This window comes from Drosophila sechellia, chromosome 2L (assembly GCF_004382195.2).
Source record: "Drosophila sechellia strain sech25 chromosome 2L, ASM438219v1, whole genome shotgun sequence".
Taxonomy (NCBI): domain Eukaryota; kingdom Metazoa; phylum Arthropoda; class Insecta; order Diptera; family Drosophilidae; genus Drosophila; species Drosophila sechellia.
Window position 1 is genome coordinate 19,581,844 of NC_045949.1, and position 13,216 is coordinate 19,595,059.

The following is a 13,216-nucleotide window of genomic DNA, read 5'->3' on the forward strand; positions in this document are numbered from 1 at the left end:
TATAATCTCAAAATACCCCCAAGTTCCAGCCCGTTTGACGAGCATTAATACATGGCTTCCCGCGATATGTCAGCATTCGATTTGCATATTGACTGCAGGGGCAGTAATAATAACATTGGAGACATTGTGGGGCAACTTTGGGGGCAATGGTAGCGACAACAACCTCGTAAATGGAAACCAAATACAGCCGCGGATATGTAGATGCGACACTCCAGTCGTCGATTGTGGCATAAGCACAAATGTAGATGTATCTGGCAGTTACAATTGCACGCTCGACGATGCTGCGATCAACGGATATTGAAGTTGTTTTTTACATTTCGTCGGTGCCGCTTATGCAAATAGTTTGGCGAATATACAACTAACTCGTCTCGCTTTTTATGCATTTATGCGCCAGGGGGCCACAGTCATGACTCCCGATGTATACCGTCAGTATATATGTGTATATACAGATATATGGCTTTGGGCCGATTATTCCGATTTGCTTGACCGAAAGCGTAACGCGCACGCGTTCGTCGCCAAACTATAAAAAATTCAGCTGAAAATGAAGCACTCGGGTGCAATGGTCGTGGAAAGTTAGTCAAGCAGTCAATCAAATGTGGCAAAAAAAGCCGCAGACATTGGTTTTTCATTGCCAACCCATAGTCATCATCCTCGTCGTCATCGCAGTTGCAATCGCACTTGGCTGAAGAGCAGCGTCTTTGATGTTCGGCTGTCACTCCATACGTACGGCTTCCATCAAAGTGAAGAACAGCCGAGAACGGGCTAAAAACTAACTGCCTGCCAGCTGAGTCCTCTTCAAACCTCAAAAACCAATTCTAGGCTTTGATTATCGCGCTATCCCTAGGGTATCCCCAGATGTTTTTCTCCATTAGCGGCTCCATTAAATGGCACGGCTCGCTCAATTGATATTTATTTGCGCCTAATTGCTTTTCAATAAATTTTACCTCTGTGGAACAACTGCGGGGTATAAATCAATTGCGGATTGGCGGCACTTTATTTGGATTATGGGGGATTATGGATTTGGGGGCTGAATAAATCTATTTTTCTAATTTATTAGTTAGGTCAAAGGCAATTCTATTTACACCAAGCAATCAAACTGCCACATGAAACTCTTTATCTGTTGATTACGCTTTTTGTTTGGTTAACTGTGGTGTGAAACCTTTCCTGAACATATGAGTCTCCTTCTAAGAATCCTTTACGAGAAACTAACCGATTTGTCTTGACTGAGTTATAGAGTTACTTGCAAATACGCCAAATGATATTACCAACCCACGGGGCCAACTCGGATTTCTGTGCCTCGGGCCGCACGGTCCGCCCTAACTGTAGATGTCATGTGTGGGTACTCAGCAACTCGACATCAAGTTTGCCTCGTTGTATCTGTATCTTCTGTGGGTCTGCAAGTACATACGTACATATCTACTCATTGCACGGCTCGTAAAAAGCTCATTAAACAAAACGCTGTTGACAGACGACCGACTGGCTGAGTGACTGACTGACTGGCTGACTGGCTGCCCGGATCGAAGGAGGGGTGATTGGGGGATTTTGGAGATTCTCGTCATTGTGGAAAGCAAGAAAGAAATAAAAAACATTATGTATCAACGCATAGCTAACGAATGTAACTGTAACTCTCGGATTTTCGAATGCAGAGATACCAAAAAAAAAAAACAAAAAAAACGGCAGAAACGCTTTGGCTGTCAAAATAATTACAAAGCCCGACAATGTAGCGACATGTAATTAACGTAAAATGCGTGTGCCTTTTGGTATCTGTGGAAGCCACGTGAAACGTATCTGCAAGATACATGTGTACCGCATTCAAGAACGAACGAGCACGAATACGAATGTGAATACGAATGCGAGTACACAGGTGCCTAATGGCCCACTGTCATTTGTTTTGTACCCCGTGAAAGTGAGGGAAAGAAGGAAGGCCACAACTAAATTTGATTAACCCACAAAAAAGTGGCCAGCTCCACATATCTTTGCCCTCTTTTCGTGTCGGTTTTGTTTTTCATCGTCTTCCCTACCCCTTCCCTTCCCCCTCCCATGATGTCATTTTCTTTTATCGGTTTATGGACCGTCTTATTCGTGTGCCTTCCATTTAATTGAACGCCTCGGTCGCTCGAGTGATCCATAAAGTTATTTCCCATCCATAAAGCCATTGGATCAAGTTGGGCCATCAAACAAGGCGATAAACTTTTATGCTGTCCATGCCATTGAATGCAACTCGAAGTTGGCGTAGGTACGGGTCCATAAGAAAAGCATAGTTTCATGGATTTATCAGGTAGTATAGCCCTGAACTTCATGGCTTATGATTGCGCAAAGTGGTCAGCTTTGTATGCGGTCGTAATTAATCTGATTATGATCTGGTTATGGCCCTGTACTTGACGGCTTTCGTAAGAAAACTTCCTCACCCTCAGATAGATTTATTTGGAGTTCCTTGGTCGGAAATTAGGAGAACATTTCGGAAGAATTTTTAGGTGAAGAATCATTTTCAACATTTCCATGCTAGCTCACTTGGAAACCTAACCTACTTACGTAGTTGGAAACTTTCAAATAAACAAACGCAGCTCAACTCGTTCAAGTTCTGCTTATACTATTTACTAAGCCGTGCAAAGAGCTTTGTTCAAATTTATAGATTAAATACTTCCAGCCGATTTAACATGCAGTAGTTAAATACTATTTCATGTTTTTTAGTAGTTTTGCTTATGGATTTGATTACCTGGTGTATGGAAATATTTCATATCTAACCAGCTCGTTTCATTTTACTGTTGGCAAATGAACCTATTATGTCCATATTCCATTAGGGCTTAATACATAAAAGCCGCTCAATTATCTGTTGGCCCTAATATATACACATATTTTAGGTATTTCCTGCATGGGTTCTGAATCACAACGAATTGAACCTGTGCACTTGAAATACTCGCATTTTGCCTACTTATTGATAAAACAAAACTGAAATGTGACATGGGAATAATTAAAAGCTTTTTGCGAGGGGGAGATCGGCAGTTTGTAGGGGCAACCAAGCGCAAACCAAACATAATGCGAGCATGTGTGTGTGTGTGTGCAGAACACAGTAACAGATACAATTGTATCTATGTATTTATGCATGTCGCTGGCAGGCAGTATGAAAAAAAAACAATTGTAACCGAGCATTGGAGTCAACATGCAGACACGACAGCAGCAACATCCACCGACAACCCGAAACACGGCATAATGCGACACAAAGTTCCGCTAGAATGCCCAGGCCCATGGCCTAAACCCATGCCCATGCCCATTTCCATTCCTAGTGCCATTCGCATTCCCACTTTTATTCCCTTACCAAAACCAGCTGCTGTTCCCCATCTTTTTTTCGGGGAGAAAGGTTCTCGTTGTTGGGCAATTGGTTGGCTGTTGCCAAACATTCAGCCAACGTCGGGCGGCGAGTTGGGAGAACGCCTGCTTTTGGCCAAATGAACTGCAAGTGCACTGGCTCTCGACTTGGCCAGCAACTTGGCTCACGAGCTTGTCCACAATCCGAACAGCCGTTGGAAGGGGCCTTCCTAGTGATGGCGAAACGGCAAATGCTTGTTTCTTCATTTTGTAACATAATTTATAAAAAAAAATCGTTTGAACTTATGTTAAGTTACTTAGCAGTCATTAAAACTACAGTGATGTTTGTAAGCTTAACTTCAAAAATATTAAATAATATTTATGTTATTGTTAATGCTAATTAAGGTCGAAACAATTCTGTGAAACAACCTAAAACTCATAAATATATTTATTCGCTTAGTATTATTCAAAAGTTGTAAGCAACAGACGCAAAGAGTGGCAGACATTACAGACTGCGTCATATTTATTCATATAAATAATTTCTAATAGTTTGCAAAATTATTGTTAGATTGCCTAAGAGCATTCATGATTCATTTAACAGTAAATACAGTAACTTACTATTTTTACATGACTGAATAGTTACGAGCTCAATAGTTAGCTCAACAGGTCTTCCACTCAGATTTATTGGGCAAAGCAGAACATTTATTAGCTTTTGATTACCACCAGCACACCCATTGATATAAATCTAGCATTTCAGTTCACAGAACATGGTGGCAAGCTGGTAGGTCAGCAGCATTTATATGGATATTGATGGATGGACCCCCTGGCAGCGGGAAAGCCGACTGAACTCAATCAAAGCGTGACAGAGTGCCAACTGCACGGGAATGGGATGAATGCTCAGGGACTCACGCTCCAATAAAGTAAGCATATTCATAGAAGGGCCAAGGGCTGCACTTCACCTAATACAATTTTAAACAAGTTGTTTTCCCGCCCCATTTACCTGTGCCCCCAGTTCATCAGTTCGTGTTTTAGCAATGTCGTTTACCTGATGCATTCATTCTCCCCGCCAGAGAGTCATAAGTTCTGACATGGAGCGAATCGTGACAGCCAGTCACTCAAGCGGACCTAGAAACGAGGGGACCCCCTTGAGCCACCAGAGGCATTTTTTATTAAAAAGGGTTCACTCCGCAGTGTTGGATACATGCAAAATAAATAATTTTTCGGCATCTTCAACACTCGTGCAACATTTAAGGTTCTTCAAGCCAGTTTTAGTCCTGCTACACTAAAGAAGAAAACTTCCAAATTATGCACACTATCTGCGAAATCAACAACGGGAGAACCAGGAAGTCGTCGAGATATGGGTAAAAATCGAAATGGAAATTCCTTGGGATTAGCATAAGCGTGTTTGAAATGCTCTTTGTTAGCGCCGAAATGGAAAGAATGAAAATTTATTGTGAAAACAGCATTAAGTTAATGAAGCATAACATGGAATCTTGCAAAACAAAACTTTTCGTGCTCTTTGTTGGGCATTTTGTTTGAGTTACACTCGAGGCCCGAGAAAAGGGATAGAATTCAAGCTGAAAAGAAGGTTTTTGGGGGCATTGGCATCCCTTTTATGTTTATGCTGTGTGGCCAAAGTGCTCCTTTTGGGCATAACGAATATTTATGGCTTATCAATTTTGCAGGACACGTGCGAGAGGAAAAACAAAAGGGTCAGCGACTGCCAAGCTCAAAGCAGCCCTTGGGCCAACGAAAAATTCAATTAGCAGGCTGCCTAAGAAGATAGCCGCATTAATTGCTGGTAATAGGCAAAAAATTGCGCATACGCAGCATCGGCATTCAATGCTTTTGCCAGCAACATTTTAATTAAATTTCAACTCTGACTTTGTGTTTAGCATATTTTGGGCGCCACAACAGCCCCACCATTTCTCCCGCTTTCTTCCGTTTGTCAACGCTTGTCCGGTTGCCAGGTAAAAACGCCATCCAAAGGACGAGGGATGGGAGGGCGTGCAATCAAAGGTATTACCTCCTGGCGTGTCAGAACAGCTTGTTTGTCCTGCTAATTAAAGTTGCGTAAAGTAATGCCATTGTTGCTGCTCCCTGCGAATACCTTGTGCAAATCAAAGTGACGACCTCGGGCAGATCCAAAGGAGTGACTAGCATTGTTTACCCACCTGTTATTTTGGCCTGGCTAAATGGAGGGACTCTTGCCTGCGAACAGCACAACACTTTAATAATGCTAATTGGTCGAGCTTATGGGAAAGTTTGTCCTAATAGATTTGTAAGAGTTAATTACAAAGTGCTCTTGTGAGTAGAGTGCTGATTTAATAGAGGATTTCAATTGTAGCTCTTGAGTTGCTTGGTAGATTAACTGATTGCTTTCCTTTTATTACCTTGCTTGGTGCACTTAGAAAATAAATCTACCTATTTCCAAAAATTAAAAAATTAAATGATAATGGATTATGTGCATTAATAAAATTACATGCAATTTTTGAAATGAAATACTCAAATGTATATATTCGATTCCTCGAATATTGTATTCCAGTGTAGCAATAACTTAGAATGACTTCCTAGGTATCCTTAATGACAATCTGACGGATAATTGGTTGACATATTTGCACATTCATAATATTTGCATTGTGTTTGATATTTAGGGACAGATATTTTAATTAGAAAGGAATCAAATTTCGGACTCGAAGGATGCTGCACTGGAGTGACATTGATACACAATTTCGCAAAATGATAACCAGACATGTGCACACATTTAAAGCTCCTGTCTAGTCGATCTTGATAGTCGGATTTTCTTTATTGACTGGCGCAATTTACCCAGTTCATAATCAATTATGTCCCATGGCCTCAATAAATGGCCATATTCCCAGAAGAGCTCCGAGTGCCAGGTAGCGTGTCAGTTAAATGGTCATAAACAAGACTGACGCCGTTCGACAGACAAAAATTTAAATGAAAATTGGAAAATGAAAAGTCAACACGCTCGACTCAACAGCGGAAACGAAAGCGAGCCCATGTCTCACTATCGATGAGCATCGATGTCTGCGTATACGTAATTTTTCAGCTGACATTCGCTTCCTGACTTTTTCTCAACTATTTATAGCCGTAGTCTGCTTTGTTGGGACACTTCACTTGTGGCTGCCTGTCTTCTTTATTGTCACCCAGCCATTTGCAGCCATTATTTAAATGGCCCAAATGAAAGAGGAGCAGCTGCGTCTGCGGAAGCCTCCGTTTTGGCTGACTGGTTGTGCATGATATCCCATTTCAAGGATCTCCCGAAAAGGTCGGGACCATATCGTTAGACTCAACTTTAAGTCCCAGCTGCCTAAGGATACTCAAAAATGGCATCCGATTGGCTTTAGATTGGGATTATGAATATTATAGCAAACGTTTTGCCTGATGGCTTATAGATTGCAAAACATTTTTTATACCAAACAGCAATTGCAGTCTAAAGATATTATTAACTATTTTGTAGTTGTTTGTAGCAAATAACAAATAATAAATGCTTTTTACCAATAAAAGAATTAATTTACACATGAAATTGTAAAGCTATATTATAAATACTAACACGCACCAATTAATAACAAATGTTTTGTCTCATCCAAGCGGGCACAGCAAATAAATCAGGAAACTTTTGTGACGAACGCCTATATTGGCAAACTATCCAACATATATTGCACTAATATGCATGTTTTTTGTTTATCTTTTATACATTTTTACTGTATGAGACCAAACTCAGATTAAAATTTAAAGTACCTCTAGCTTCTCCCTGGAGGATTTAAGATCGGATGAGTAAATGGATTTGGATTACAAACGCTTCACATCTTGTCTCTGTGTATTCTGATATCCGCTTTCATCCGGACCGAGTGTGGTCCACTTCAAGCGAGTGGCATGCAAATAGGATCGGACCCAGAACGCCCTATTCTTGGTCTTTTGGGTCTGGGCCCAGTTCCTTATCTGCCGCGCCAATCTGGGCCTGCCACTCGACGCCGACGTCGTCTGGAGTTGGATTCCCGGAGCGGGGTGCTCGGATGCAGTAGGAATAGGAGTAGGACTGGGCGTCTGGGTAGGAATGGTGCAGGATGAAGCCGGCTGCATGTCTGCAGCGTTTGGCTTAACAAGTGATAAACTTGTCGCTTGTCCGCTCCAAGTCCTTGGACATTTTATTATTCCCGCCTCTGCAGAGAGTGCTATGTAGGAGCCATTACCCCATTCTCCATTCTCCAGTCGCCAGCCTCCATATCCATTCCCCAAGACCCCAACTTGCAACAAGACGCTGCAAATAGTTAAGTACAAATTGCATGGCTAATTTGAGCTGTTGCATAAGGCTTAAGAGCTCTCACGCACACAGACCCCACTTCACATCGTGTTGACAAGTTGACCGTAGAATTAGCCGGAGAAGGTGTGAAGTGACAGAAGATTTGGCATGAGTAATGACCGTTGCGAGCTGTGCCCATGAAGTAGACAGGTTTATTAGCAACTGTCAGGAAATAATTTCCACAAGCACTGAAAATTTGCGGGTTGCTTCCATATAATTCAGAACAGTACCGAGAGTCAAGGAACTCAAGTCCGCCCAGAGTTAACGGCTTAAACAAGACTACAAAGTGTTCTTTGGAATTGGTAAATGGCTTCACCTGGAGAAATGCACACTTACAAATATAATGTAATTCTAGCTATCCCTGCCAACTCAAATTGGCTCGCAATATAAGCTTTCTATCCCTAAAACTTTTTCGCGGCAAAAATTGTCAGATAGCAGTTGAAAATGAAACAAATAAAATGGAAAACTAAGTTGTAACATTTTGGTTCATACTAACGGAAAGTCTGTTTAGAATGTAATGTCGAAAAATGTATTCACAAAATGAAAGGAAAAGTTGGTGTGGAGTTACCAATGCAAAAATTAAATTAATATATAATATATATATAATATAATATATAGGCTTTCAGATGATCAGAAATGTATCTGATTCAAATCAAAACAAAATTTAAAGTACCTATTAAGCAAAGTAAGGCGAAAGAGAATCATGAATATTTATTTTGATTTCTGAAATCTACTCCAATTAAAAAACCACATCTGTATCTATTAGCGTATCTATTATTTCCAGCTCCTTGAGCGCGCTAATGCGATAAGTATACACGGCGAACACTGGGCCACAATTAACGCAGCTCGAAATAGTTCCACAAATAAAGACAACTAGCACTGATTGCCACACTTGAGTTTCCGTTGTACCCATAACCCAATTCGAGACTTAAGCCCCTCTAATTATGATTTATTCCACATGTGGCCAACACCTCCGACCTAAGACCCAAAAAAAGCCCAAAAGGCAATTGAAACTCACCAAATGCAAGTGTTTGTTTAGACTTATTTACAGCAGCATTTGTATGCAGCTCGGGAGCGACTTTAACTTCATTTTGGTTATATTCACCGACATCGGCCGCTCGTTCGGATTCGGATTGTTGATGTTGTTTTACCTGTTACCGTTCTACAAACGATACGAGCACACAAACACAATCACTGCACTTTGGGGAAGATTTTCCAGAAATATTTTTACAAAACTCCGCGGTACTTTGGCCAAATAATTGGGACACAAGCAAATGGTGTTTGTTGCGGCTGGCGAATTTCTACAAAATAATGCTTTACACCTTTACACAACGGACTAATTTAGCATTTGCCTAATGGGGCGCAATGAGGCTTTGTTTTCGATTGGTTTTTTCTCTTCTTTTTTTCAGTGGGCCAGGCCAAAAAATGAATTCAAAAATCGAGCGGGTCGGCAGCCGAACGCGATGAAACTTGTTTTAAGACTGAGTGGTGAGCTTTATGTTCGCAGTTAGTTGCCCGCGCGAAAGCATCACGAGTTCGATTCGAACATGTTGCCTCGCCTCCGTTCAGTTTTTCTCCCTTCTAACCAGGTGAAATTACAATTATTAACACAGGCGTATGAGTGATATTCCATTCGATGTAAAATATTTAACTGTGTCAAGAAAACATTATTTAAATATCTCAATAATACGTAATATTTAATGGATATGTTCCTTTTTAAATTTATTTAGCAGTGTTTTTAATTGTGCATCTAAAAGATACACACACGTCTTTTAATATCCTTGATATTTTGACCTAAGACGCTCTGCCGAAAGATTTACACGGAACTAAATTTCCCTCTGTTATTAGTTTGCTAATTACTTTAAGATTTTTTAAAAATACAAATTGTCATTACATGATATTCAGTTCATCCAATTAAAATTAGTTAAACCAGAACTGAAAAGTAAAACCCTAAATCTCAGTTTTAGGGAATCTTTATTTTATGTTTTAAGAAGAATTTAAGCCCAAAAGTGTTGCACTCAAACACCAGCTTGTTCGAATCGAACTTCAACTTGCCAGCCCAGAATCCAACATGCTGCAGGTTGCGATCTATCTTTCTATCTATCTATCTATCTATCTATCTATCTATCTATCTATCTATTAATCTATCTATCTATCTATCTATTAATCTATCTATCTATCTATCTATTAATCTATCTATCTATCTATCTATCTATCTATCTATATATCTATCTATCTATCTATATATCTATCTATCTATCTATCTATCTATTAATCTATCTATCTATCTATCTATTAATCTATCTATCTATCTATCTATCTATCTATTAATCTATCTATCTATCTATCTATCTATCTATCTATATATCTATCTATCTATCTATCTATCTATCTATCTATCTATCTATCTATCTATCTATCTATCTATCTATCTATTAATCTATCTATCTATCTATCTATCTATCTATCTATCTATCTATCTATCTATCTATCTATCTATTTATCTATCTATCTATCTATCTATCTATCTATCTATCTATCTATCTATCTATTAATCTATCTATCTATCTATCTATCTATTAATCTATCTATCTATCTATCTATCTATCTATCTATTAATCTATCTATCTATCTATCTATTAATCTATCTATCTATCTATCTATCTATCTATCTATCTATCTATCTATCTATCTATATATCTATCTATCTATCTATATATCTATCTATCTATCTATCTATCTATCTATTAATCTATCTATCTATCTATCTATTAATCTATCTATCTATCTATCTATTAATCTATCTATCTATCTATCTATCTATCTATTAATCTATCTGTCTATCTATCTATCTATCTATCTATATATCTATCTATCTATCTATCTATCTATCTATCTATCTATCTATCTATCTATCTATCTATCTATCTATCTATCTATCTATTAATCTATCTATCTATCTATCTATTTATCTATCTATCTATCTATCTATATATCTATCTATCTATCTATCTATCTATCTATCTATCTATCTATCTATCTATCTATCTATCTATCTATCTATTAATCTATCTATCTATTAATCTATCTATCTATCTATCTATCTATCTATCTATCTATCTATCTATCTATCTATCTATCTATCTATTTATCTATCTATCTATCTATCTATCTATCTATCTATCTATCTATCTATCTACCTATATATCTATTAATCTATCTATCTATCTATCTATCTATCTTTCTATATATCTATCTGTCTATATATCTAACTATTTCTATAAATAGACAAACAAACGACACTCAGTTGCAGCCACAAATTCACTTCGTTCTTTTTTGTGTCCTTTTTCACGCCGCTTGCTACCACCTACGCCTACCCGTAAGATGCCGTAGACTATGGCCAGAAAATAAAACGGAGCGCGTTCAGTTGGACAAGCACTCATCTTGTTAAAACCGAACCCAATACCCAGCTGCCTTTGCCTCTGCATCTGCCTTATTTACATTTCAGCCGTGCCGCTTTAAAGGCGCATGATTAAGCAATAAATTCACACCAGGCCAAGAAAACGCAAGGCTTCTAGTTGCAATCGCAATACCGAAAGAAAAGTTGTGCAACTGACTATTTGGCAACATATTAGGCCAACAAGTAGAAGTGAATTTTCAGCAACAGTTTGCTCGAAACTTGAGGACACTTACCAAATTATATTACATTTGTACAGCATCTAGAAATATTATATATAACATTTTTACATTGATTGTATGCAGTTTTCAGGTGTATCTACAACTCCAACTCTGGCGAAGATTTCCTCAGGCTGATCCTGCTGCTAACGGTGTTTTGTTATTTATAGTAAATGTTACCTTTTGCTCCACTGCTTTCGGCCAGGTTTTCTATTTGTATTTACAATTGATTTGCATTTGTGTAACACTGTTTCCTCCATCGAGCAGCGGAAGCCAGCATCGAAAGAGCGATGGAGAAAAGTGTAAATATTGTGATTATGGTTGAGATTGAGATGTAGGTAAATAATATGGCCATCGGTGTGGGTTCAACAGGTGCCTCAGGGCAGGCGATAGTAGTAGGAGGACTTTGATGCAATCGGTTTTAGAAAAGAACTGCAAGCCAGGAAGTGGGGACAATAACAGGTATGTCGACTTGTGAGGTGACGAAACCCAATCTTGTCGTCAATGAACCCAAGTTTCAATTGAGTTTTCCCGTTTAACCTCATAATTACAATTTGGAGAACTTTAGTCACAATGTTAGTAGAAACTTAAATAGATTAGAAGTATCTTCCTTATGGATAAGACTCTCTTCCATTCAGCCTAAAACAGGCTTTGCACACTCGGAACGCTCTATTTGAGAACGCTGCTTTAGCCATCTGTACTCGTCGCAATATTTACATTCTAAATGACTTCATTGGCAAGTCAAACAGATTAAATCTCTATTAGTTTTTAAGTGAGCCCCGCCAACGGCGCTCGGCTGGCGTCAATGGACCCCGTCAAGCCGGAGAAGCGGAGAAACCGATCCCGAACCCGGGTCCAAGCTCGACCCTGACCCCAAGGCGAGTTTTGGGCACGCCAGTAATGACGACGACGCATTGTTTCCACCGCCGATCTTGGCCATGTCGCTGAGTCCACTTATTTCCCTTTCGGTCTTCTGGCCCTGTGCTGATGATGACTTAATCGGTGATCGGAGTTTTGGCTTCGGTGGGCGTTATAATGATTTATTATGCCGATTGACCACGCACTGTAACAACAATCTTACTAAGACCGACCGAAGTGAAAACCAGAATCGCAGACTCAAGTGGGATTCATTGGGATTGATATACTCTTGTGAAGTGAGCGTACATGAAAGTGGTTTGATAATAGCTCTTGAGCTATTTATGGATTTTATACCTGTGAATGTGGTTGGTCTTTGTGGATATACTATTCAAGCCATTTGTAGACCCAACAATTCATTTAAAATCGTTGCCAGCTAAGAATTTGTTTAGGAACAAGTTGTCTTCTTAAACGAATATAAACATCCAAGGATTCCCTGGGCAGAATCCAAAAGGTCTGCCATCGGGAACGAGCCGTGAAAACCAGTTGACTGAGAGGCAGATTCCCGCTGTCCCACTGCTTTACATATCTCACTCAAACCTGTGGTTGAGTGGGTGGCCGGATGGCTGGCTGGCTGGGTGGGAGGATGAGGTGGAACTGTCAGGTGTCCTTGGCTGCGTACCGGCAGCCGGATGATATATCACAAACGCAGACGGGCGGCAGGTGTACGCCGCATCACCCTCGTCATCTTTCTCATTAAGAGGCAGCCAGTCGTTTATTTATGCACTTGACTTGCGTGGCGACTTGGGCGGGCCGGGGCGGTTCGCAGCAAAAGGGGCGTGGCAGCCGGGTGGCTGCATGGGAAAAGACAGGCCAAGGGCCCTAATGAGCATATCATATTTCACACATGTCCGCTCGGCTGCTTAAGCCCATCGTCACCTTTCTGGGCGCCCATTTAACTTTGAGTGCAATCTGAAATTGTTTCTCGAGTGCACTTGTTGGGGCAAACGGTCGAGGGGGAGGGCTTTGAAGGGGACCACCCTTCCCGAAAAAGAT

The 13,216-nt window shown here is 39.9% G+C and overlaps 1 protein-coding gene across 2 annotated transcripts in view; it reads right to left on the bottom strand.

Moving 5' to 3' along the window:
* Positions 1–9,094, bottom strand: part of LOC6621795 — a 42,498-nt gene extending 33,404 nt beyond the window's left edge. For both annotated transcript variants that reach the window (XR_004361231.1, XM_032714363.1), the window contains exon 1: positions 8,649–9,094. The gene's annotated coding sequence lies outside the window, so the exon portion shown is untranslated. The remainder of the gene's footprint in view (positions 1–8,648) is intronic.
* Positions 9,095–13,216: the final 4,122 nt, after the last annotated feature.